Below are 26,257 nucleotides of genomic sequence, written 5' to 3'. Positions count from 1 at the left end.
CAAGGTTATTGTTAAGTTGCAAGAAGTAGGGTGAAAACAGGGTGTGCGTGGGTGGGGTATGGGCAGCGACAGGGCAGGGGTGGTGAATCAGGTCCTGGGAGGAAGAGAGAATCAGTAGTGGGTCCCCAGTCTCACACTTTATTTATTTCTTTTGGGGGGTCATGGCATGAAAATCAATGAAGACCACTACCTTAGAGCAGGGGTGTTCAAAGTTTTTGGCAGGAGGGCCACATCATCTCTCTGACACTGCTTTGGGGGCCGGGGAAAGAAAGAATTAATTTACATTTGAAATTTGAATAAATTTACATAAATTTACATAAATGAATATATTAAAGATGAACTTATATGAATGAATAAAGGCCCTGCAATAGCTCATGCCCTATAAAAGGCCTTGCACAAAGCAAGGCTGGTCTTTCCTTTGCTGCTGCTGCTGCATCACAGACATGAAGCAGCAAGCAGTGGAGAGAGCCCTCATCCCACACTCACACAAAGAGGTCAAACAGTTGCCTTCACGCTGAGAGCAGTTGTGTCGGGCCTGTGCAGGCTGCAACAAATCTCTGGAGGGCCAGAGGCTCATTGGAGACTGGGGGCTCCCTGAGGGCCGCATTGAGAGGCCTTGAGGGCTGCATGTGGCCCCAGGGCCGGGGTTTGGGCACCCCTGCCATAGAGGAACAGTGGAATATAATGTAATAAATAAATAAAAGCCTATTTGGGCTAGTGCATCAACTTGGAGTCATATCCTAGCCTACTGGACTTTCCATCCTATCCTGCAGGGAGGTCCCCTCACAGAGTAGGAACACACAAATTAAAGGACTCCCATAGCCTTGCTACTTCATGACATATTTATTTATTTAGTTATACAGGTATTTATATACCGCCTTTCTTTGGTCGTCAGATTTCTCCTCAGACTTTAATCCAAGGCGGTTTACATAGGCAGGCTGTTCTAAACCCCCCTAGGGATTTTTACAGTTGAATAGTTCTAGTCTTTCATAGAACTCCTCGTTCCAGCTGGATTCCTTCCCGGTCTGGCCTCTCTCTGGCCCTTCACCTCCCACGCTCCACTTGACAGCAACTCCTCTCTGCCACCGAGGGTCAGCTCATCAGTATATCAATGTGTTGGCAGTTCTCGGGTACTTCCGGTTGTTTCAAACGGGCAGCCTCAGATCTTCAGGCATACAAGGCAGCAGCTCTACCAACTGAGCCAGGTGTGGGCTAAGGGCACATGATGGACCAAACTTGCTAAAACTAAGTAGTGTCTAGATGGGTGACCACCTCGGAACCCCATGTTTTCTGCCTTTAGTTCTGTGAAAGACTATACATATGGTATGTGAAGAAAAATGTTCACTGATGATGATGTGAGAGCCACAAATGAAAGATTTCCCTTGTCACGTGGCTATGTCTAGTGGCTTCCGTGGTGATCAGTTCCATAGTGGAATTGGGCTCCAATTGGACGGGATTTGGATCTCGTCCACTAAGCTTGGGCTGCAATAACAGTGCAACTTTATACTTGTCTTCTCAAAAGTGAGTCTTATTGAATTCAATGGGTTTTTACTCCCCAGTAAGTGTGTTTAGGATTGCAACCTGAATCCATTGATCTTCAATGTGTCAGAAGGCTTTTCTTTGTGTTTCCCACTCAGAGACTCACACGGCTACTGCAAGGCAGGCCAACTGCAGACAAATCAAAGTAATAGAATAAGTTAGTTGATGATTTATTTCTGTTAATTGTTCAATGGCCAGAAACTCCAAGATTTGGAATGGATCAAAGGTTAACCCCATCCCACTGATCAGCCTCTCTCATTGAGTTTTGCTCCTTGCTTTAAACAAAAATGAAATGTCATTTCTCATTTTAAAGTTCTGTCTCTAAACTCAACATTTCTCCTTTTTTTATATCCGAGGACAAAGCACTGATGTTCATTGCAATTAACGGGGGGGGGGGAGCATGAGAATCGCTGAACACTAATTAATTAGCTGTGATGGATCTGAACTGATTTTTCCGAAACTGAAATTTGTTTCAGGTACCCCAGCTCAGATGATGACTGCTAATAGCTTAATCAGTGACGAATTTAATACCAGAGATGGACATATTATTGCTGCCTGCAATCAGTTTACTGGGGCCTAGTAAAAGGAAATAACAAGAGGCATTTCATGGCTGCATACGGAGCTGCAAAGTGGGGTTGCCATCTGTCTGGTGGCAATCAAGAATGTCTTGATTTGATGAATGTGTCCTGATCTCAGCAAGGGGAAAAAAAAGAGCATTTGTCCCAATCCACAATCTTACAATGAATAAACAAAAGATTATCACTGTTATGAAGGGACAAGAATAAAACAAAAGGCACCTATGCTTTGGGTTGGCCCTTTGAGTTTACTGCCATTCCACCATTTTCACCCACCTCCCAAGTGATAAAGGCTAGCCTCCTCCTAGAGAGGAGGTGAGCAAGGGGCTGGTCCCATGTCCTGTCATTGTAACATGTCCATCATTGTATCAGAGATAATTCTCTGGTTACGTTTTGTAACATTCAGAGCAGAACTACAGCCTAGAAGCAGTTTATTTTTATTTTATCAGCTCAGTTCAAGACTGACCGGAAACCATCCCTTTGAACAGTGATTCCCAAACTTACCATTGTCATGGTGCCCTGACACGGTGGTGCCATCTCCTGGCGATTCCAGGTGCCGCCATATTGAATCACACAATCTTGCAAGATTCAAAATGGTGGCACCCAGGACAACTAGTAAGAAAAGGCCACTAGTGACATTCCACAGTGCCCCTGTGAGTCTGCCATGATACCCTCAGGCGCTGCAGTGCACAGTAACACCTTCCTTTGGAGAACCACTGCTTTTGACATTTGCCTCTGACTAGCCCCCAAATCTGCCACAAAACTGTGGCAATAGTCAACTCCCCAATTGAGAGGTGGGGTGGGGGTGACCTAAGGAGGAGAAGACCCAACTGGCAGCCCAGGAGATTGCACTTGCTGTGACAAAGGATGTCCAGCTCTCATGGTGACAGGGGTGCATTCTTTGAACATGGACAGTGTGTGACTTCTCATGGGAGTTGTGAAGTCTTCCAGGGATATATCTAGTTTGCTGTGTTGGATTTGAAGACTAGTGGGAGGAAAGACAAATTAGAGAAGACAGCTGCTGGAGTTGCCTCACAAGGTTCTTGTCAAGGGAAACCATCAGACAGCACAGAACTCAGGTGATGATTACATCCCTGCCCTACGTTCTGATATTACGATAAGAAGCAGGAGCAAAAGCCAGAAGTGATGAAACTTTGGGCCAGACAAGCTGAACATAAACTTACGCATGTGTAATTAATCTGTGGAACTCCTTGCCACAGAATGCGGTGATGGTGTCTGCCCTAGATGCCTTGAAAAGGGGATTGAACAGGTTTATGGAAGAAATGTCCATCACTGGCTACAGGCCATGAAAGGTTTGTGCAACCTCCTGGTTTTAGAAGAAGGCTGCCTCAGAATGCCAGATGCAAGGGAGTGGTAAAAAAGATGTAGGTATCTTGTCTTCTGTTTTCCCTGAGGCATCTGGTGAGCCACTGTGAGATGCAGGAAGCTGACCTGATTCAGCAGGGTTCTTCTTATGTTCATATGTACACTTTTTATAATAAATCACAGAATTAGGCCCAAATCCTAACCAATTTTCCAGCACTGGCATAGCTGTCTCAATGGGATGGGTCCTACATCCTGCAGTTGGGGGGCACTAATGGAGGTGGCACTAATGGGAATGTTTGTTCCCTTACCTTGGAGCTGCATTGCCCTTATGTCGATGCTCGAAAGTGGGTTAGGATTGCGCCTTTAGATGCTAAAACTAGACAACATGAGAAGGCCATCATAATCATGCCTTCCTTTTGAACATCTAGCAGTCGCTGAATAAGTTAGTGTTAGATGCAGAATCCTAGACCAGCATTGGACAACAACATGCTACAACTGGTATAACATAGTGATGCTATCTAGTGCCCATCACACACACACACACACACACACACACTCACCGTCCCGTCTGTAGAAGTGTGTTCACAACTTGGTGCTACATTTTTGTGGGTTTTACTAAAAGGATATCCCTATTGTGGGTTTCAAGTGCATTCTTTAGATATGAAACATGAACCACCTATGCCTCAAAAGAAATACAGGTGCAACCTATTTATCCATGGATTTTTTAACTGCGGATTTGTCTCCACAGATAAAAATTTGTCCGGGATTTGTCCAGGTGGGGGGAACTGAAAGTCGCACACACCTTTGCCTCCTTTGCCCTGCACTCACTCCGTTTCAAGGCAGCCCAAAACACTGCAAAAAGGCTCCGCCTGGCACAGGCAGGGAATAGCCCTGGAGCCCTGGAAGAGGTTCCCCTTGTGAAGGAACAGTAACACTCCTGGAGCCCCTGAGCCAGCTGAGGCTGAAGAGGGGAGGGGGGTGGAAAACCTCTGCAGCCAGAGCACATGCAGCAAGGTGGAGCTCTCTCTCTCTTTCTCACTCTCACTCACTCACACAGGGGCAGGTGTGGTAGCAACAGAGGGAATTGCTTTAAAAAACACAGGGAGTGTTTCCTAATTCCCCCCCCTTCAGACCGAGATGGTGCAGGCTCTCCGTGCTCCAGCCTACGGAAACAAAACAGCCTAGCAAGCAAGTCTTCCCAGCAAGCCAAAGCATGAGATTTAGGCTACAATCCAAACCACACTTTCCTAGGAGTAAGCCCCATTGACTAGAATGGGGATTACTTCTGAGTAGGCAGGCATAGGACTGGACTCTTAAAAACTCAGCATCCCACCTGTGAAAGAAGTGGGACAACTGGCAATGGGAGGGCTGAGTACGGAGCAGAGGAGGGGGAGGTGAAGGAGCGGAGGGAAGGGGAGGGGATTGATAACAGCTGCCTTAGTTTCCTTCCAGCCCCAAGTGTCAGGCTGCAGCGTATTTACATAACTCTATGAAATTTTGCATAACGCTTTTTTTCTTAATCGCGATGGGTCACAGAACTCACCGGAATAAATAGGATCCACCTGTAATCTCCATTTTTAAGGTCTTTGCTCTTGTAGAAGTTACTCCTGAAGAAACACAACTCCTTTATTCTGTTTCAATATCAGTCCTGGCTTTGATTTACCATGTTGCCACCATTTGTTATAGCATCCTCGAGGGCTGCTTTTGTACATGACCCTGTATGCTTAAAAAACAAAAAAAGATATTGATTTGAAATGTATTTTACTATGTGCAAATGGTAGACAGGCTGTCTCCACAATCTTATCAGCTCTGATTTATTACTGTGAGGCATAGAAAGCATTTAGCTGTTTCGTTTACTCTTCTTTTTTTATCTTTATTAAAAGCCACAGAGCATATGATTCTATAGCAACCATCCTGAGAGGATTAGCAGCAACAGAGAAATGTATCAGAAATATGAAATTAGCCTTCCATCACGTCGGCTGATTCTCGTCTTCATAAATTCCCCTGAACATTGAAGAGAAGTAGAAACTGAATTTTCATGGCAGGCACGAAATTTGATAACACCAATGGATCAACATTTAATTTTTAGTTAAATTCATAGCATGACATTTCCAAGGAGGCTTGAGCACAGGTGAAGGAAGAACAACCTACCGAAGATGGATATGGAGAGGGAAAGACTGTTGACTTCAGAAACTACTTATTACTTTGGCAAATGCATTTTACCCCAACTTTTTGCTCCCTTGTCAGCCTATTCAACATTTAGGCCTTTGGAAGAGTTCCTGCACCATCAGATACTATCACTGTATCTATCAGATACTAACACTAGCCAGGATATATCTGGAGGAGGAACTTGCAGAGAATTTATGGGCTTACTGATTTTTCTTCTGCAAATGGAAGGGATCTCTTGATAGAGTTCGGAATACAGTATTTTCATTGCACCATTTTGTTCTGCCCTTAAGCCACCAGCTGTGCTGGGTTTGACTATCTAAGGTCAAAGCAAAGCAATTTTATCAATTAGAATCAAATAATCAAACAAGAAAAAAAGCACTCTGCGTATAAATGCACTTCCTCAAGTTGTCAATGAATAATGCATGACTCTTTGGCTTCTCTGGCAGGTGAGTTCCCAATTAAACATGCAAAGCTTGGCAAACCTGCTCATTAACAAAATCCTGTCCCCATTGGATTAATCTTGTTCTTACCAGCAGAGAAACAAAGTAAGGATCAAAAAGTTACATTGATAATAATTCAGCTTGATGGAAAACTACTGGCATTGTACTGCTATTTTTGAGTGATTTGAGAAATTCCCATCTTATTGTACATACCTTTAAGAGTTCGGCTGTCTAGGTTACTATAAATATGGTTGGTTACTAGAAATATGTTCATCAGTGTTGTTTTATATAATCTGATGGCAGGCACCAAGAGCATCAATGGCACCAAGACATCCATGGTACTTGATCATCTGGAATCTCCCTTGAGTCTTTGGAATGTCACAACCATCTGAGAGCTTGTCCTTGCTGAGATGGTAAAACTGTGTCCAGGCAGTGTCACTTCAGACAGCAGGGAAAAGTTTATTTCATTATTTATATACCGCCTCTTTTGAGGACTTGTAGACTTGACTCACATAGAATCAAGGCAGTTTACATAGGCTGGCTGACCATAAACCCACTTAAAAAAATTTTTTTAGATAAGTGTCTTTAAAACAAGTGAGAAAAACTCATAGGATCCTCCATTTAAAACAAGTGTTATTCTATGAGAAAAACTCATCCCATTCTCCATTTCTCCAAATGGTTGCCCTCAGGGTGCAATTGTCATTCTGCCTGCACAGCTCTTGAACTTTCCAAGCTTCCACAGGCAGCTAAAAAATACACCTCAGGATGTTATTCATTTATTGCCAGCTCATATTCTTTTTATCTCTAGCAAGCAGCTTCTAATCTCCCATCAAAGGTGAAACGCAAGCTAAACCTGCTTAGCTTTTCCAGGCAAGGCAGTGGCTCAACCTTCAGGTCACAACTCTTTACATCAGTGGTTTTCAGACTGGGGCATCATGACACCCCAGCCTGAAGGCCCTGGCCTCTTTCCCGTTAAGGGGCGGGGGCAGGGGAGAGGCAGGGAGGAGGCAGCAATGTGATCCCCAGGATCACACTGCTCGGGAGGGCTGCAGGGACTGGGAGGCACTCACCAGTCCCTGCAGGAGCCTGTTCAGGGTGCAGCGCAGGGCTCCCTAGCTTGTTAGAAGTGAAAGTGGAGCAATTGCACAGAAGTGGACCAGAAGTGGACCAGAAGTGGACCTTAAAGACCAGAAGTGCACCAGAAGTGCACCAGAAGTGGAGCGCAATTGCTCCACTTTCACTTCTAATGAGCTGGGGAGCCCTACAGGCACTTGGACAGGGCTCCCCGCACCCCCGACAGGCTGCTGCAGGGACTGGTGAGTGCATCCCAGTCCCTGCAGCCTTCCTGACGTCAGTCCCCCCAGCCCTCCTGGGAATCGCATTGCTGCCTTCCCCTTGCCCCCTCTGCCTCTCCCCCTGCCCCCGCAAGTACTTACAGTGGTGCAAACTCTCCAAGAGAGTTTGAAAATCACAATCAAACCCAGACTTTGTACTCCTTGCTGTCTGATCTTCTAAACTAGAAATACTAGGAATTTGGCCTTTCTGCCAAGTTTCTACAGAAATGGAGGCAACTGGGGGAGGGGGAAGCTACTTGTCTGGTGGGCATTTGCCCCCCCCCCCATGGGCTACCTGTATAACTTAAGACTCCAGAAATCTCCAGATCTCTTGAGATGGGGAAAAAAAGCCTCTGAAGAGGGGCCAAACTGGTACACCCCCACCACTTGGGGAAATATACCCAGCTCGTTTAGAGCAAAAGGGTATCTTTATGCAATATGACATTTTCTTGCATTAACAATTCATTTTTATCCAACCCTCCCCCCCCCCTCGTCTACTCCTCCCCAATCAGACTTTGCTCATCAAGGTAGTTTTGGATCTATAATGGACATTAAATACATTGTATAATATCACTGATTTTATCTGGATCCTCGACTTCTGTTGTTGCCTGCGATTTGTGTAATTGAATCTTTCCCATTTTTTTTAAAGACGCCTGCAGCTAAAACATGAATTGTAGTTTTGGGAATATCTCGCTCTCATGCTGAAAAGAACTATAATCAGATATTCAGGAACAACGTTGATCAACCAATCTGAATATGTCCAAAAGTTCTGTATGCATCCAAGTCCCTACAGCTTTACAAGTGATGCAACCAGAGACAGTGAGATGGCATTGTGGAGTGGTCAATATCAATCTTGGCCACCCACTGGTTCTAATTCTTTCCTTTTTCTGAAATCATCAATTCTGCATCTTTTATGCCCATATCATACAGCTAAATTCTTCAGAAAATGACAAGGCCTTAAGGATTTATAGATTTTTTTTTTCCTTTTTTCGCCAAGCTGTAACAAATTGCTGATCTTGTTAGGGTCCCAGCTACAATAGCATGTTGCAGAAGCACTGTGAAAGTGATTCTAACACAGAGTGAGCTGGCAGTGGAGGGGGAAAGATCAGAAGCCATCCTCCATTGGAATAAAGGAGAAAATAGGGGGAACATAGATTATTCATTCATTCCAATCATCTTCCATCCTTTAAATTTTAGTCACAAGGCATAATCAGAAGAGTCATACTAAGAATGTAAACACTTTAACAGACAAGCATCTTAAGGAAGATATATTATTCTTGAACATGAAGTTGGGCAGCCCAATCCTAACTAAACTTTCCCTGCTGTGATGCAATGGCACAAAAATGGATTCCTTTGTATCTAGCAAGGAAAGAAAGACTGGAAGTTTCCCCAAGAGAAGGGGGACATTCATCCCCTTTCCCCAGGGTAAGTTCTACAGGGCTGGCACAAGTTCAAGCAGCTCCATGTTGGAAAATCAGACCTAGAAAGGGTGACAGGATACAGCTGTAGCCATTGCCATCATTCCCACCCCCTCCAGGGCCAAATCTGCCCCCTTTCTGCCCTCTCTATGCCCTGTTACACCCCTCCCCAGCACCATTCCACTATTCTCCCCCCCCCACAAGCCCATGGTGAGTCTACCTGCTTCGGTGGGTGCTGGTCTCTGACGGGCACCAAGTATTATAATCCACATATTGTAGCCACAGCTGAGAGGAGTGCTGAAACCACAATGTGAGGTCAGGGCAGAGGTGGGACTCCAATCAGGGAAGCCCTGATTTGCAGCTCTGCAGTCTCCCAGGCACTATACAGCACCATCTCATGCATTGGTGGAATAGCCATTGATAGTCCGATCCTTCATGAATGTCTCCAGTTCCATTGAGATGGGAATTTTTGAGATGCTGCAGAAGACTGGTCTGGTCTCTCCTTGACAGAACCGAATCGATTTGAAACTCCCACCTCCTATGAACTCACTAGGTAGCCTCAAGCAAGGCACTCCCTCTCAACCTCAGTCTTCGCCATCTGCAAAATGGGAATGACAATACCTTAAAGAGCTGTTGCCAGAACTATGCAAGAACAATTCAATAATCTATGCAGGAACATCAAGATGATGCATGTAATGCACATTGCACAGTCCTTGAGTTTGAGCTTGAGCTCTCCTCCCTGGCCCTTGAGTTCTCCTCCCTGCTCCCACCTCCAGATTTGAAGTCTTCATTCCCTTCTCCTCTACTTATTTACTTACACATTTTCTACCACCCTTCCACCAAGGAGCTCAGGATGGTATACGTTGTTCCCTCCTTTTGGCCTCACAACAACCCTGCAAGGTAGGTGAGACTGAAAGAGAGTGACTGGCCCAAGGACATCCAGGAAGCAGGGATTTGAACCTGGATCTTCCTGGTCAAGGTCAGATTCCAGAACCCCTCTACCATGCTGGTTCTCTTTTAAGCACAGGGGAACATCAAATCTTTGTCAAAAAAAAAAACAAAAACAAACACTTGTAATGTATTCGGTCTCTCAGACTTTTAAAAAAATGCATTGGGCCTAATTTGAGGAAGGGGGACAAATACAGCCAGAAGCTGAATGACTTGTGATGGCACAGAGCCTGCAACGCAGGTGTGCAGAACAGCTGTTCCTAAGAGCTAGAAAAATGTCACAGCAAGTGTTAAAGAGGAAGGGATAAAATAGCCAGCATTTGTTTCCCTCCCCCCCTCCCGTCCAGAAATACCTCAACAATTTTTGTCATTTGTCCAAAGGACAGATACAGAAGAAGCTTCTGAACGTAGGACCCGAGGCTGGCTTTAGGCTTTGGGAGCGGAAGGCGGGAGCTGGCGCCAGGATACCATGCCTGCTTAACGTGCATTATGCCTGCAATCATGAACTGGAGCTAATCCTATTGTTTAATCCCTTCCAGCTGAAAAATTTTAAAAAGTGTGTGTGTGTGGGGGGGGAATTATTAATTAAAAGGCAGCGGAGCAGCTATAATTTAATAACAATAATCTCAAAGACATAAAGAAAGCCAACAGGAAAAAGAAAATACTCACAGCCCTGTCCTCCGTAGCATTTTTATGCTTCCAAATCGTATCCCATTTATAATATTTAGCATCACAGGGCAAGTTCACAAATGTACATCATCCAGCAGGGCTGACCTCTGGGCTGCTTGGTGAGTGGCAGGCCCTACTGCTCCTGGGGCCCAATGTGAACATTTTTGCAGAGCCCCCCCCCCCACACACACACACCAAGCAGCCACAGGGATGAGCAAGCAGTATCAGTGATGTGATGGCATCACCATGGGTCAGAACAGCCCAAAATGGGTCTCCTGGCCTCCCTATCCTGAAATAACTGGCGATGACAATTGACAAGGAATCAATTCTGCAAACAGCTGTGCAAGGGTTTAAGCAGGACACTACTATAGTGGGGGGGGATACAAGGCTGTATGTTGAGATGATGCCCTCTGCATCACTGTGTCACCCCCATACCTGTGCTGTCATCCCTCCTCCTTCGATGTGCATGCATGTCCCTAACTCCAGAAATGGTTCCATTTGAAGCCATAGGCGGGCAGGAGGTCTGAGTTTGATAACTGCTATCACCCTCTCCTCAACTGAGAGAGCTGAAAACTGCTACTCTGCCCCACGGGGGGGGGATATACCCCCCTGCCCCAGCTTAGCTGCACCACTGAAGCAGGATTGTAATTGGCAGGTTCTGTGGCAGTTCCTGCTTCCACAAGAGGTTGAACAAGCTAATTGTGGAACAGGTATCCTTGGTTTTCCTTTCACGTTTGTCATCCAGTGACTATGGACAAAATGCAAAAATAACCCTTCCTTGAGCAGAAGACTCCTTACCCATGCAGATGGCTATCTCTGGGCACGCCTGATAGATTTTATAATGCAAAATGCTTGGACCTCCTGAAAGTAGATCAGAAGCCAATCATATGAAATGACTGATCATTTCTGAAGGTGTCCAGTTCTTATCCTTCCTAATACCTAGGTACCTCACTGAAGATGCATGGGCATCCATCAAGTTCACTCTGGAAGTGCTTGAGGATTTGCAAACGATCAATATAACCATCTAGGAAATGCCAGGCTTCCCTTCCACCTCCACCTTCCCTTCCCCAAAGCCACAGAAGCTGTCCCTGGAGCAGGAGTAAAACAGCAGCTGTATCAGAAATCACAGCAGCTGCCCCAGCCCCTCTGCCTCCCTTTCTTCTTGCCTCCAGGCTTCCAGAAACTTATCTTGGGGCCATGGAAAAGTGGTGTTTGGGGAGAGGTAGGAGCAGGCACTCCATACTCTGGTGGGAGAAAAGAAAGCCCTCTTGCTGGGACATATGTCAATTTCCCAATGGGGATGCTGGGCCTTGCTTGAGTTTGCAAGGCTATGCTCACCCCAATCTTACTTGCATTATCCACGCAGGGGTGCTTGCTTTTTCAAACAACCCTACTCAAAATACTCCTACATCTTACTGCATCTACATCCTATCATCCTACTAGATCTACTGCATCTACATCCTGCAATACACCTACATCTTCTCTGGTGATTCTTTTCCTAAGCCTCTGGCTCAGGATTATATAGGCCCCCCCTTCCAATGCTTGCATCCCCTTCTCTTCCCAAAATACTAATTCAACTGAGCATGAGTCATTCTAAGGAAGAAGGGGTCAAAGGGCCAGGCAGGCATTCACCATTGAATGGCTCTGCATTATTACCTTTCCGCTAATAGCATCCTTTAATGGGTTTTGCAAGGTTGGTTAACTTGTCAGGTTTGAATCATCCATGCCAGTTCATTCCAGCTTGGGCCGACATTTTGGCCGGGCCGAAATAACCTTTTCAACAACAAAAAGGAATCAGTGAAAATAATTGCTCAGAGCACTGCAGAGCTAGCCCAACTGGGGTTCAGTTAAACTCCTGGCTGTGCCTGGAAAGACCTGAGCCCTTCTGTGTGCAAAGCACACGCCTTCCCCCCCCAAATTGCACCCCCGCAAAGCAAACCCTTGAAAGAGTTTCTGTCTCATTACAACCTCTTGCAAGTACTAACAGCTCTGGTCGGAGGTAGCCTTCTTGTTTGCCTGGGCTCACAATTAACGCTGGCTGCAGAGACTCGTTAAAATTCAGTGCCTGTTCCCAACAAGGCAGCTGTTTACAGTGCGAAAGTGTGTATAATCCATTTGGGGGATTTGGGGGGTCCTCAAGGACCGCACTGTAGGTAATTTTGCAAAGCTACATGATGTACTAAAAGCCTTCGATTTTTGCATTTGGATCTATGATGCAGCTCTGAGATCAATGGGTGGAAATTGAGGTAGCCTGGGAGCTGCACCTCGAAGGAGGCCCCCAAGAGTATCATTGACTCCCAGAGTGTCTGTAAATAAATTGCACTCAACAGGCTGTTGACAGACCTTCCATGTTTGTGTGCTGCAAAAGAACAGCCATTTAAATCTTTGCCACAGGTCCCCAGTGAGCTTTGTCTAGCTCAGAATTCTGCAGCAGCATCCCGCAATGCTTTCAAGCTACCTTCCAGCTTTCCCCAATATGCCGTTTAGAGCTGCCCCTTGCAGAGGGGGGTCAACAAACCCCAATAAATCACATAGGACTGAGCTCTGTGCTGCAGCAGGTGAAAGAGGAGATTATCCATTTGATCTCTTGCTCATCAGCGGAGCACTGGTACATTCTGATGTGCAGGAGCTCATCATGACACCCACACACACACACACACACACACTGGGCATGCCCCACAGTCTTCTCTTTCCTTTAAAGAAGGAGCAAAGAAATAATTATTTATTATCTAACAGACGAGTTCTGAAAGAAAAAAAACCAAGCCAAAACACAAAAGATAAAAAACTATACTGAATTGGGGGGGGGGGGGAGAGAGAAATTTCTATTTCTGAATATCCTTTCATGCAGCCTAACTGGATAAGAAATTAAGCATGGAATTCATAGTTATTTATTCATGTTTTAATTGTCTTCTAGAGCCTAGTAATTAACAGGGCGACCAGGAATGATGGCAAACAATTCATAGAGCACTTTCATGCCTCATGAAATTAGCCGAGGGTAATTGCGTGATGTATCATGGCGCTAAAAACGGCAAACCAAGTTGGTCATCTTCTTGTGCGCAAGTTGTTAGATCAGGTCTGCACTGGGGATGATGGAGAAACCTTTGGTGAAATGTGAGGAGGGTGGTGAGAAATTGTCAGGTTTTGAGATGAGCAGCTGACCACTGCTCAGGGGTGTCGGCTGTGACGGCAGGTGCAGTTTTTAAATGTTTGTTTACTATTTATTCATTACAGTTTATGGCAGTGGTTCCCAAACTTTTTAGCAGTGGGACCTACTTTTTAAAATGAACCTCTGTTGGAATCTACCTAGCTTTCCATGGCTAAAAAAATAGTTTCATTTTACCAGCTGCTCAAGTCTCCGTTTTTATTCTTTTTACAATGGTGGGGAGGGATGCCTTCTGGAGCATTTCTTGAGCTCCACTTTCATTGGATTGTGACCATTCTGGTGCCCTTGCATTCCACTCTACCTGCCCTTAAAGGCATGGTCACCTACTTGCGAGTCAATGTGCACATGCTGCTCTGACGCGGTTTCCGTAGGGCTCAATACATTCTCCTTGCCAGCTAACAGCTTGTCAGTTTCACGACCCACCAAAAATCAGGCTACAAACCACTGGTGGGTCCCAACTCACAGTCTGAGAACCACTGGTTTATGACATGCCTCTGCAGGCTGCAGTGACATTAGCAAAGCTGGAAATACAAGGCCTCTTCCCAGTGGCCAGTTATCTCTGGCCGCTATCTTTTCCCCCAAAATATCCCAGGATAAACCAAATACAAGCAACAGATGAATATCAACAGGAATGAGTGCTGTCACTCCAAAATCACAAGGAAACATAAAACATTTTTTGCAAACCCTAACTAGGATCCTGAGCCTGAACTTTTTTGTGGAGGAGGGGGGGACAGTTGACTATAACAGTGGTTCTCAAGCTTTCAGCACCAGGACCCACTTTTTATAATGAGAATCTGTTAGGACCTATTGGAGAGTGATGTCATGACCGGAAGTGACATCATCAAGCAAGAAAGTTTTTAACACTCCTAGACTGTAATCCTACCCATACTTACCCAGGAATAAGTCCCATTTACTATCATTGTTAAAAGCATTTCCATAGCAGCCTGTTAAAAGTACAGATCTGTCACATTTCCCCAAATGTAGTCACATACCATAGTAGCATCAAGTCTAATATATTAAAAATAAAATATTGAAATGAATGGGGACCCACCTGAAATTGGTTCGTGACCCACCTAGTTGGTCCTGACCCACAGTTTGAGAAACTCTGGATTAGAAGGCAGAGAGAGGATGACTTTCCACAGGAAAACTTCCTTGGGCAAACTTGGGAAACTTTCTTACAGAGATTACATTACTTTAGTTATATCATGGAGTGATGGGAAAGTAAAGATTTTTCGGGGGGGGAGGCTTGGAATGTGGTTTGGTTCACTTACATGAGTCACCTATCTAATTTGTTGGCATCCTTCAGTCTCAAAAGACTATGGTATCGCACTCTGAATAGTGGTTCCAGAACAGTGTCCCCTCCAGTGCGCGAAGCCTGGGTAAGGTAGATATGGAGGATAGACTGTTACCCATGCAGCAAATCCCCCCCCCCTTCACGTTGCTGAAATGGTCCAATGGAAAGGCAGAAGCCAATACGGTTGGTTCCAGCGGCGTCGCAGGAGTTGCCAGAACGTGACTGTGTTCAGCCATGAACTGCCTCAGGGACTCCGGCTCCGGATTTTGCCTCGAGGTTGACTCCTGAAGCCTTTTCCATAACTGGATGTAGCCACAAGGCAGTGGAGGTTTGGGATCAGAGTTTTCCTTCTCTCAGATGAGCTGCCTTCCCAGGCTAACAAGTCCCACCTACCGGGTGGCTGTTTAGTCGCCTCTTATGACAAGTACAGCCAAACTGAGGTCTCTGAATATGAACTTTCTCTTACTGATCTATTGTCCATCTAGCCCAATACTGTCTTATCTCACTGATAATGACTCTCCAGGTGCCAGGCAGAGGTCTATTTCAAACCTGCAATCTTTTTAAGCCATTTCTGCCCAATGTTGCATATATGCAACAGGGAAATGTGTACACCAGTGGGCTGGGCAAAAATGGGTTAACTGGGTTGTGACCCTGGGACATAAAGGATGCCTAAATGCAAAGCAAGCCAAGCAATGAACAATATTTCCTTTTGTACATGGAGAAGTTTCCTAAGGCTGATTCCAAACTGAAATCAAGGTTTATTTATAAAAATTAACATAAGAAAGCACAAGTACACAAAGATACAGCCACATACCTGAAATCCCTGCTGTGATTTAGGCAGCGGAACAAGACTTGGAATGGTTAGACCAAGTGCTGTCAGGCCATGATTGCTATCTCGCAGTTGAAGACAGCTATATTGCCATGATTTATGTTGGCCTTCATGAGCTTTGTAATTACTTTAATAAAGATAATGGGGTACAGATAGCTGAGAAATAATTACCCAAGTATAAGGAGTTATTAACGAATAATAAGGACTCGTCAATTAAAGATCAGGACAAAGCTAAATGGTGCCGACTATCATTTTATTGTGCTTTCTAATTTTGATTATTAGGTCAATGGGGCTGCATTGAGCTGTTTGTTGGCTGTGAAGGAGAAGCAACAACAAAATTTGACTAAAATAAATCACTTCTTTTTTTTTAAGAGAGTTCTTTCAGCTGGGATCCCGGTTAATGTGTCTGACAGCCTTTAGGCTTCCACCTGGCCGTGATATTATTTGGAAGTGTTTGTAACATGTCCATTTTTTGGTGCAGAGACATTTTAATTGAAAAATCATTTCCCCATCAATTCCCATCCTGCAAAAGGAAGGGAAGGGGAGGGGGCCTTCAAGCATTATGACCATAAAACAATTTGTTCATTTGACTCACTAAATCACCGTACATTACGCCGTGAAGAAAATGATTAAAGCAAGTTAGCATTTCGTCGGCAAAGTAATTACATTATTATGCATTTCATCGGCACAGATACTTTTGCCGCCAGCCGCATCCATCTTGTTGGCAGAACGTCCATACATATCGGCTGGAAATGCATTTTATATAGTTGATGCAATTCATTTTGTTCTCAGGACACTCTGGAACTTAACCTAAATTTTTGTCAGAGGGATAGATTTCGGCGTGAAACCAAATTAATCTCGTCTGTGGGATCAGTGGTCAAAAAGGCTTAGAAAGTCACTTGCAAACAGAAATTGAAGACAGCAGTGAACACTCAGAAAGCACACGGGGCTCAGTCATGTGATTTTTCCACAAGATTCACCCAAAACAGCCACGAGAAGCTCCTCGATGGAGCCGGAATGAGAAGGTGATTAAGGGTCCAATCTGGACAAATGTGCGCAGGCTCACCGTCGCTGTGCACTGTCGCAAACATGCCATAAGGCACACCTGTGCCCATCAGCGCAGGGCCAGCATGGGCACTGTCTCAGCACAAGTCTACGTTGAGCCAACACAACTTCCCTACCATCTCACAGTATGTTGTGGGAACAAAAAAGGAGGGGAGAAACTACATAAAAAGTGGACCCTTCTTATCCACAAACTCAGCAACCATGGATTTGAATACCCACAGGGGGTGAGCCCATGGCTGGAAGGCCTCAGAGGACATCCCAGATGCAACTGGACCAGCGGCATTTGGGTTGTGTATTGAGATGCGGAGAGAACATCAGAACACCTCTCAGATGTGACTGGAAGACACTTCTGGTCACATCCGGGAGGTCCTGTGAGGCCATTCTGCTTATTTGATTATATGTGGAAGTCAGTATCTGCGGGGGTCCTGGAACAGAACCCCTGTGGATACCAAGGGCCCACTATACACCACCCTGAGCTCCTTAGATGAAGGGCAATATAAAAAATGGGGAAATAAATAAATAAAACAAGCTGTTTGGGGGAAATACATTAACAAACCATTCAGGCAGCTTCATATTTATTCTGCCTTTCCTTTACTTGTAAATCCCTCCCATAACAAACCTCTCTGTAGATTTCCAGGAATATCACTTGCGTCTTCACTAATAAGTAAAAGAAGCATGAGCAGTTGAAGATTATGGAAGCTAAGGATTTAAGTGCTATGAATAACACTTGGCTTGCTTTATTTTATGGGACAATGAATAATTCATTTTATTCTTTAAAAGGCGCTATTAAGAGGTGGCTGGCGGTCCCCACACGGGTAGTCTGTGGTTTCCTCTTTGCAATTTACCAACCAATATGTGTGGAGAATATTTTCCGCTTTTGTGAATTTTAAAGATCTGCATGGGTTAGTTTATAGCTTAAAAAGTTATTTACTGCATTTTCATATTTAAAAAAAAAGAACTCAACCTAAAGAGAACAAGTACTGAAATTCTATGCATATCTCTTTGTGGTAGCTACTCCCTCTTCTCCTCCCTACAATGACAAAGAGATACCTAGCCTCTAGCAAGAGTTGCTGGTTCTCAAGAAGCAAGCACAAACCAGCACCATACCTAACGGTACTGCTGCCCAGGGCAGTGATGTGATGATGTCACTATGTCACATGATGTCGTGAATCACTTCCCAGTTCTTGCAGAGAAGATGGTGGCGCTGGTAGCCACCATTTCATGATCTGGCCCCATTCCTTCTCCCTTGGAGGCTCCCAGGCTGCAACTTCATAAGCTGGCTGCCCCTCATGCCTTCTGTTCAGTGGCACAGGGCAGGTGCAGGTGCCCAAACCTCCATGCATTAGATACACCACTAGCAGTAACACTACCATATCTGATCATAAGAAGCCTTTCTCAGAATCAGAATCAGAAGAGGTTCTAGCTAAGCAAGGTTGCAAGTTGCCATCCAATACGGCAAGGCTAATTCCAGTGGGGATGCCACAGCATAACAGGAGGCCTTTGCAATGCTACACTGGACAGAGCTGACTATGCTTTGTAAGGTCTTCCTATCAGACAGAAGGGGCAGCAACTTAGAAACCAAGAGGAAAGAGCAAGGAGGCAAAACCTAGGAAGACACAGTACTGAAATCTTCCCCTCCCTGTTCTGAATCAAACCTTGCAGCACAATCTCATACCAGTTTACTTGGAAGGAAGTTCTACCATGATCAGTGGGACATACTCCCAAGTAAGAGTATATGTCTTTCTCAGGACAAGGCAGAGATGGAACATGGGACCTTTGACCTACAAAGCACTTGGTCTACCACTGAACTACAGCCTACTTCAAAGCCCAGGTAGATATGCATGTGTGAACAAACCTTAGATGATTGGGAAGCATCTCCCAGATACACAGGAATTTCTTCTGCCACTTCTACCTGGGCATGGAGTCTAGTGACAAGTAAACTGGCATTATAAACCTGAATATTTGGCTGAGGTTGAACCTTTGCGACCGTCCACTTCAATAAAAACTCATCTTAACAGTGTAGTCATTTGTTATATCAGATGCTCTGACCATCTGGTTTACAGAGGGTTTGCATAAGTGCAACCATCTGTTCCTTGTTACACTGTCATCAGGACAATTATGACAAAAGGTGAACCACACAGATGGCATCATAGCAACATAAAACTTCCTCTTCTAATTGACCTATTAATTTTTTGTTGCCCCTTTTCGACTCATGGCAAAACCTTGCAAGCATCTTCTTCTCCATAAGGTGATTTTGACCACTGAAGGTCCTGGCAACCAAGGATATTATATATATTTCTCCCAGGATGCACTTTCAAACTCTCATGTGAAGCTGTCATATACAGAGTCAGACCATAATTCCATCTAACTTAGCATACAATAAATACGTAGTAGTGGTTCTCCACAGTCCCTTCTCAAACTGGAGATACCTGGAATTGAACCTGTATATATGTTTTTCTCTGTGCAAAGCATGTGCTCTACCATGGAGCTATGAATGCTTCTAGTAAGTGCATGAAGTCACCTTCTAGCAATTCAGAGAGTTGGTCCTTCTAGCTCAGTTACTCAAACCAGCAGTGATTCTGCAGGGGTCTAAGATCCTCCCTGGAGATGCCAAGGACTGAACCTAGGGCTTCTTGATGCAAAGTAGGTACTTCACCACCAGTGCTGTAGTGAATGCCGGTGCTCTTCATGGCACTTTCATAGCCAAATAAAGGTCTGCTCCAACTAGGGAGAGCCCCAATTGGCTCTATTTCTTTTCCCCACACTGGCTACCACTTTCTTAAGCACTGGTGTAGGATAGTGGCTAAGAGGTTAACAAAGCAATCTCAAGCATAGTGTTATTAATTAACTAATATTTGCATTTCCAGTCACATGCAAATCCCACTGTGTTTATTGGGCTCCCGGGTACTTGTTTAAGATCTCAGCCTAAGTTACAAACAATGCCTTCTTCTAATAACACCTCTGCTATGAAGTCACTAAGTGGCCTTAGTAAGTCACTCCCTCTCGGGCTCAACACTGCCACCTGCAGTATGGGGACAGCAATACTTACAGGGCAATAACACAGATGCTTGAAAGAGCTATCTAAATGATTAGTATTATTTCCCCCATTTATTTCCTTCCTTCTCCCATATTTTTCCATCTCTTTCCTCCACAGACACTCTCTCTCTCTCTCTCTCTCTCTCTCTCTCTCTCTCTTTCACCCACACAAACACACACACACCTTCTTCCTGCATTCATTGCCTTTTAAGAAGGCAGAAGGGAAAAAAAGAAAGAGCAGTACAGACTAGAGCAGGGGTATAGAGCAAGGGACTAGAGCAAGACACATCTCTATATCTGGCCCCCATAAAAATTGGGCTCTCCCAGTGCCACCCTTCCAGCAGTGCCACTTCTGCTGAGGCTCTAGGAGAGAAAGAGAGAAGGAGGTCTCAGAAGGCAAGGAACACTATGGAGAAGGTCCAAGAGGGCTGCTGCTGCTGAGATGTCACTTCACAGCGCAGCTCTCAGCTGTTGAGATCAAAGTTATGTCTGGGCAGAAGCAGCAAGGCTGAAACCGAAGCCCAAGTGTTAATTAGGCTTTCCCAGTGTGATAATTGGGCTCTCCCACAGTTTGAAAAAATGACCAAGATTTGCACATTTTTTCTTATGTCATTTGCAGCTAATGACTTCCTATGTGAGAACAAAGGGCTTATTTCTGGCTGTCATCTGCTTCATGATGTCACTTCCGGCCCTCAGCAGACCCCATGAATGCTATTCAGCCCACTGTATGAAACAAATTTGATACCCCTGAGCTAGAGGAGTTAGTCCACTTCACCCCACTATTCTAGTCTCTACTGCTCCAGCACAGTCCCTGCCTTTTCAAAGGGGAGGAGAAGCCAGTGTGACCTAAAGGGTGATGCAAAGTTGATGTTGTCACTCAACCATCTAGCAGAGCTTTGCTCCAGCCCACTCCCTACCTCTCCTCTGCTGTTTACTACTGAATACCGATCGCTCGCCTCCATTCCTTTTCCATTTGCACACCTCTGAATACAAATGCAGCAAAAATCTAGAATGCATTTAGTTATTAAGGTGGTCCATTAATGAAAATCATCCGCTGAATCATTCACTGCAAATTTCTTTTAAAAAATAAGTTTCAAAATGGTCAAATCTGGACATCTGAATTAAGCAACACTTCCCAGTAAAGGCTGGCAGCTCCACAATTTCAATTAATACCCTGGAATGTTTTTTTAATGCTTGTTTAATTCTCCTTTGCAAATTACCTATTATACAAGATAATGGGGAAGAAGTCAGACCTTGTTTTAGTGGCATCGAATTATTGCTTGTCATTATATACACGAAAACTCCCCACAAAATACTGCAGTCGGTACATGAAGCAACCTTTTTGTGCTAATGCCCAGCTAATTTGCATCTCCTCGGGAATGTAGAAGGGGAAAAAATAATAAGCAAATGTTGCACAAAGAGCAAAAAGAAAAAATTGTTAGGATGTTGGGAATAGTCTCTTCTCCTGAGAAAATGACAGGGTTCTGCTGCTCCTCAAGTTACATGCCTTTGCTTCCATGAAGAGCATAAGAATGAATGAAAAGTTGGAACATGGGAAGCGCCTTGTAGATTACAGGGTCTTGCTGCATCCAGCAAAAGGCCAAAGACCCATCCTGTTTCTCACAGTGGCCCACCAGCTGCCTCTGGGTGGACCACAAGCAGGAGAAAAAGGCAGATTCTTCTCTCCCACCATTGCTCCCCTTCAGCTGGTTTTCAGAGGCAGAGCTCCTCTGAAGGCAATGTTTGTCAGTCAGTTGGCAACCTTCAGTCTCGAAAGACTATGGTATAAAGCCTACAGCACCCAGTATTCCCAGGCGGTCTCCCATCCAAGTACTAACCAGGCCTGACCCTGCTTAGCTTCCAAGATCAGACAAGATCAGGCATCTGCAGGCAATGTTTGAAAGAAAGGTTAAACCCATCAGTGTTAATGATGGACTTCATGTAACGTCTGCTTTGGCCTCAGTGCATTTTAGAAAAACCAGCTTCAGAAGCAGAAAAGGCTAGAGAGAAGCTAGGCTGAAATGCTGAGGTTTAAATGAGCCGGGGGCTTTAGATGTGTTCTGAATTCATAACCTATATGCCCCCAATCTATTTATGTTTGCTTGGAATTAATTCCCAATTTCTATTCATTCATTCATTTGCAAAAGCATATGGTTGCCACCTTCATTTGATTTGAGGTGGGGCATCACAACTCCTATCACTACAGGTGTTCCCAAACATTTTTTCCCACAAATTTTGTTTTTTGGCCAAAAGGAGAAGTGTGGTGTTATGCATTTTTATTCCAAGGGCTCATTTTATAAATTATAATTATAAATCATAACCACTTTAGAAGTGTACTAGGTAGGTAGTATAGGTGGTATAGTGTCAGCAGATGTAGCCACAGTTATTACACATGCACATACACCCCTAGCCCAATCAGCCTACAGTGACCAATATGTAGAGCTGTTAGAAAACAGTTTTAATTTTTTCAGGTTTCTTATTTTGCAGATTTTACAAAAATGAGAAGTGCAGAAAGAGGTGTTATATGTTTTTCTTTCATGATCACCGAAAAATCACACCTCTGCCACCTGCCTGTGACTTGCTTGGCTCCAGGTACTGATCCACAAAGCTACCGGTGAAGTAGTGTTTTTGCAAGGAATGCCAACAGTGCCTTTCACCATGGAGAGAGAGAGATCGAGAGAGAGAGATCAAGTGGGCATTTTACTCAGAGCAGTTTTCATCTAACACGAACCCCTCCCCTAAGATCCAGCAAGAGAAATCTGTATGCAGAGGCAGCTGCTTTGTCCCAGAGTAGGAGCCATGATGCACAGACAAGCTATGGATGCCCATCTCAGTTTGCACATGCACTGCAGCACACTCTAAACACAAAATGTCCATTGCAAAATGTCCACAAAAGTGCACATGGGGGGAATGGACCTGGGTCCATTCACATTGCAATTAATGATGGCATGAAATGTTTGCTTGGGGGCAAATTTGACAGAATTCCAAGATATTGATGAAAAGATCTAGAATCAGAAAAAAAGAAGAGCCTTGCTGGAGCAGGCCAAGGGCCCATCTCGTTCACCATCCTGTAGCAGCCCACCGGATTTCTCAGGGAGCACTCAAGACAACAAGGTATCTATGTCCTGTTGCCACTCCCTTGTATCTTGCAGTCAGAGAGAGGCTACCTCTAAAACCCAGAGGTTGCATATAGTCATCATGGCTTATAACCTGTGACGGATTGCAGTCCTATCGTCTCAGTAACATATGCAAACTTATTTTTAAGGTGTTTTTTTCCCCACTTCATTTTTTTCAGCAGCAATGCTGAAATGAGCAAGTCAGCAATATTCTAGATCCCCAAACCATGAGTGATTTGTGTCCCCCTCCCTTTTTTTTGTCCTGAGAAAGGTTCGGTAACTTTAATATCTGCGTGACAGGTAGGAATTCAACAGAGGAACCTTCTTCCCAGCAAAGAGCTGCAGTTATAGAGGAAACTTCATCTGCTAGATTTCTGCCTATCCTATTTCTGTGGCAAGTACTGTAACCATCACTCTTTGTATGAGTAATGCCTGTATATTTCCAAATGACTTGACCTAATTTAGGGGCAACAAGATAGCCAAATAGCTTACAGAGCCACTGAAATCTCCAGACCCCTGAGGAGAGAAAAGGTCACAGCTGTTTGGACTTCAGCTGCTCGCCACGTACAGCAGCCCAGGAAAAACAAATAAACTTCACGTTTCTAAGTTCAAAATAATGACCAGAACATGTTCCTCGGAGACGGTTTTTCTATTTTCTTTTCTATTAGATGTAGGCGCTGTGGGTTCCTTGTCAGGAACACTAAATGTAATTCATATGACAAGCATTTAGATTCATGCTATCAGTTCTTCCAGCAATCTGTAAGCAATATCGCTTCTGACAAAAGTGTTCATAGAAGGTGTTGGCACTCTCTCGGGAGCCTCTAGGCCCTGTGGGACGGAGGGAGTAAAGACGCCAACCGATCAGCAAGGATTTGGAAATAGCAGCATGAAACTGTTAATGTTCACGAACGCAAATCGAGGCGGATGACCTGGACCTGCACAGATGGGCAGTCAAGGGCAACCGAGGCTGAAGACCTGATGCAACTGAGCAGCTTTATAATACCAGAAAGAACTCTATTGGCCCATTATGTCACCTGATCCATGCTGAATTGGAGGCTGTAATACCACCTTCTGGCCATCTTGAGTGGTGGCACTGTAGCACGACAGAGAGTGACCCTCCCTCTGCCACTGTGTCGCACCTTGGTTCTCCTGCTAGTGTCTGAGTCTCCTGCTAGTCTCTGAGTTGAGACCCCTAGCAAGTCCTAAGCTTTCCAGTGCCCAGGGCTTTAATGGCGCCAGAATGGCTACTGCTGCATCCCATGGGGTTGGGAAGAAGAACTGGTGCTACTCAGAGCAAGGGAGCTTACGCTCCTTTACCCTGTGTAACAGCCAGGCAGCCCCGGTGGGTCTCCTCAGATCTGCGCCCGCTATTGAGTGGACACAGATTTGAGGATACCCATGTCAGGTCTCCCAGGTCAGGATGGGGGTAGGATATGGTGGCAGGGCCTGCCACCATCTCCGTTCCCTCCTGCCCCACTCCCTCCCCCTGCCATGCCTTCTCCCGCCCTCCCCTACCCTGGAACTCCTCCCCCCCCCCCCACCTAGACTTCTCTGCCTGAGGACAGTCCGCTGTCCTCTGCCTAGTGTTCACCCAGCACATGCTTGCCCTGGGCTAGCTTCAGTGCTGGACTGGCACAGACTACTGCAGGCATGTTTTACAGCATGTTTGTGACAGTGCACACCAGCGCTGGGCTAGTATGCATCACATTGGATTCGGCCCACAGTGGCTTAAATCTACCAGTGTGACCTCATAGATTGACCACTCATATCACACTCAATGCAATTTAGATTTATATCCTGCTTTCTCATCTATCAGTGCTCAAAGCAGATGTCTAAGCAGATCAGTGCTTGGTCCACCACACTACTTCAGCTCTCAGCTGTGGAGGGGAAAGAAGAGTACTGCTTAAAATGTGTGTGCAAGAGAAATTGAATAGCACAGTGCATAAGGGTACAATGCATTAACAAACACTTGATACATTTCTTTCTCTTGCTTTCATTTGTACCTGCACTGCTATTCAAGAATGCAAGTGCTCCAGCCCCTTTTTGTCCATTCTGTCTCTATTCTATAGACCAGTGATGGCTAACCTTTTAGAGACCAAGTGCCCAAACTGCAACCCAAAACCCACTTATTTATCACAAAGTGCCAACAAGGCAATTTAACCTGAATATTGAGGTTTTAATTTAGAAAAAAAACAACTCATACATTAACATCTTTTACCCACTATTACTTGTAACCCTTAATGAACTTTTCCTCTAGAAATTTGTCCAATCCCTTCTTAAAGGCATCTAGCAAGTTGTCATCAGTGCTTCCTGTGGCAAAGAGTTCCACAGACTAATTACATGCTGGGTAAAGAACTATTGTCAGGGAGGGGGTGGCTGCAAGACCATGCCACTGCTCATTTTCTCAAACAAGAAAATATATTTTTTTAAAAAAGCCCCACCCACAGAAGTGGGCTCTAAGGCTGCAATCCCAACCACTCTTTCCTAGGAGTAAGCCTCATCGACTCTAATGGGGCTTACTTCTGAGTAGACACGCACAGGAGCAGGCTGCAATCCCAGGCACCCTTTCCTGGGAGTAAGCCTCATCCACTGTAATGGGGCTTACTTCTGAGTAGACATGCACAAGAGCAGGCTCCAAGGTTGCAATCCCAGGCACCCTTTCCTGGGAATAACCCTCATCCACTGTAATGGGGCTTACTTCTGAGTAGACATGCACAAGAGCAGGCTCCAAGGTTGCAATCCCAGGCACCCTTTCCTGGGAATAACCCTCATCCACTGTAATGGGGCTGAGTAGACACACAGGATGTCACCTCTGCTGTGGAGGAAAAGCCTCTCCTGGCGCTGAGTGGGGAAGCTGCTCAGGGAAAGGCGGGCTCAAAATGGCTGTGGAGGAGGGTGGCTCAGGATTGGCTGGTGGTCAGCCAGTGAAGGGCCCTGAGCCATTTTAACAGAAAATGCTAGGAGCCTGCTGGATGCTGATTGGCTGAGCCTGCTGGAAAGTTGGGGAAGGGAAAAACAGAGTCCTTAAGCCTGCAGAGCAGCAATGCAGGGCAGGTGGGGTGAAGGGAGAGGAGGGCAGTGAGCTCAGGGGGAAGTGTCCCGCCCTCCCAACACACAGGGCTGGGAAAAAGCCTCCGTTTTCTTTAAAGTGACACACAGCTTCAGCGCCGTTCTCCAGGCTGCCTGGCTAAGCGCTGTGTGCCCACAGAGACGATGCTGCGTGCCCCGTCTGGCACGCGTGCCATAGGTTTGCCAACACTGCTATAGACTAAACAGATGCAGCCAAAATATCTTCCATCATATTCCTGAATGCCAGAGTTATCCTCCAGCAGACAC

General features: G+C 45.2%; 1 long non-coding RNA gene across 1 annotated transcript; it reads right to left on the bottom strand.

The window, feature by feature from the left end:
* Positions 1–883: 883 nt before the first annotated feature.
* Positions 884–25,610, bottom strand: LOC136660588 (uncharacterized). Its single transcript, XR_010794908.1, has 3 exons — positions 25,527–25,610; positions 4,984–5,163; positions 884–1,668 (listed from the first exon to the last, which is right to left on the bottom strand). It is a non-coding gene; the product is annotated as an uncharacterized lncRNA (long non-coding RNA).
* Between the last annotated feature and the right edge of the window lie 647 nt (positions 25,611–26,257).

Source organism: Tiliqua scincoides, chromosome 9, assembly GCF_035046505.1.
Source record: "Tiliqua scincoides isolate rTilSci1 chromosome 9, rTilSci1.hap2, whole genome shotgun sequence".
Lineage (NCBI taxonomy): Eukaryota > Metazoa > Chordata > Lepidosauria > Squamata > Scincidae > Tiliqua > Tiliqua scincoides.
The sequence above is the reverse complement of the archived record's forward strand: the minus strand, read 5'-3'. Positions and strand labels throughout refer to the sequence as shown.